This window comes from Oncorhynchus keta, unplaced genomic scaffold (genome assembly GCF_023373465.1).
Source record: "Oncorhynchus keta strain PuntledgeMale-10-30-2019 unplaced genomic scaffold, Oket_V2 Un_scaffold_16189_pilon_pilon, whole genome shotgun sequence".
Lineage (NCBI taxonomy): Eukaryota > Metazoa > Chordata > Actinopteri > Salmoniformes > Salmonidae > Oncorhynchus > Oncorhynchus keta.
This window is the reverse complement of record NW_026290809.1, coordinates 35,378-37,500: the sequence shown is the minus strand read 5'-3', so window position 1 is coordinate 37,500 and position 2,123 is coordinate 35,378.

Here is a 2,123-nt window from a genome sequence, read left to right as displayed (position 1 = left end):
AGACAGGTCCTATATATGTAATGTGTATTATATAGACAGGTACTATATATATACTGTATATTATACAGACAGGTACTATATATGTAATGTATATTATACAGACAGGTCCTATATATGTCATGTGTATTATATAGACAGGTACTATATATATACTGTATATTATATAGACAGGTACTATATATGTACTGTATATTATATAGACAGGTACTATATATGTACTGTATATTATATAGACAGGTATATATATGTAATGTGTATTATATAGACAGGTACTATATATGTAATGTGTATTATATAGACAGGTACTATATATGTAATGTGTATTATATAGACAGGTACTATATATGTAATGTGTATTATAAAGACAGGTACTATATATATACTGTATATTATACAGACAGGTACTATATATGTCATGTGTATTATATAGACAGGTACTATATATGTAATGTGTATTATAGACAGGTACTATATATGTAATGTATATTATATAGACAGGTACTATATATGTAATGTATATTATATAGACAGGTACTATATATGTACATGTGTATTATATAGACAGGTACTATATATGTAATGTGTATTATATAGACAGGTACTATATATGTAATGTGTATTATATAGACAGGTACTATATATGTAATGTGTATTATATAGACAGGTACTATATATGTAATGTATATTATATAGACAGGTACTATATATGTAATGTATACTATATAGACAGGTACTATATATGTAATGTGTATTATATAGACAGGTACTATATATGTAATGTATATTATATAGACAGGTACTATATATGTAATGTATATTATATAGACAGGTACTATATATGTAATGTGTATTATATAGACAGGTACTATATATGTAATGTATATTATATAGACAGGTACTATATATATATATGTATATTATATAGACAGGTACTATATATGTCATGTGTATTATATATACAGGTACTATATATGTAATGTGTATTATATAGACAGGTACTATATATATACTGTATATTATATAGACAGGTACTATATATGTCATGTATATTATATAGACAGGTACTATATATGTACTGTATATTATATAGACAGGTACTACATATGTACTGTGTATTATATAGACAGGTACTTAATATGTACTGTATATTATATAGACAGGTAATATATATGTCATGTATATTATTGACAGAGATGCTGTTCAGACCCATCCACACAGTCTAAAGATCTGGTCTCTACTGTATGTGAGAAAGGCAGTGAGTCATCGAACTCATCCCTCCAGTACTGGTGAAAGTGTGTGTGTGTGTGTGTGTGTGTGTGTGTGTGTGTGTGTGTGTGTGTGTGTGTGTGTGTGTGTGTGTGTGTGTGTGTGTGTGTGTGTTTGGTGTGTAGTAACATTTGCTCTAAAAGCTGTGCAGTTCAGACCCATTCACACATTTCATAGTTTACACCACAGGGGAGATGTGGAGCGAGGTGAGGAGAGAGAAGAGAAGAGAGAGAGGAGAGAGGAGGGAGATGAGGAGAGAGGTGAGGAGAGAGATGAGGAGGGAGATGAGGAGAGAGGTGAGGAGAGAGAAGAGAAGAGAGAGAGGAGAGAGGTGAGGAGAGAGAAGAGAGAGAGGAGAGAGGAGGGAGATGAGGAGGGAGATGAGGAGGAAGGTGAGGAGAGAGATGAGGAGGGAGGACAGACAGACAGACAGACAGACAGACAGACAGACAGACAGACAGACAGGGCTGCGTCTGTGTCGGTGTGTGTGTGTCTGTGTGTATGTGTGTGTGTATACTCAGACTCACGTGTGTGTGTGTGTGTGTGTATGTGTGTGTATGTGTGTGTATGTCTGTGTGTGTGTGTGTGTGTGTGTGTGTGTGTGTGTGTGTGTGTGTGTGTGTGTCTGTGTGTGTGTGTGTGTGTGTCTGTGTGTCTGTGTGTGTGTCTGTGTGTGTGTATGTGTGTGTGTGTCTGTGTGTGTGTGTGTCTGTGTGTGTGTGTGTGTCCTTACGTAGAAGGTATTCTGCAGCGTCTGCCTCATAATCTGTGGCCTCTGGGAAGTGATCGATCTTCTTACACACACCTCGGAACGTTCCTGTAAAACACACACACACACAAACGTGAGTCTTAGTACA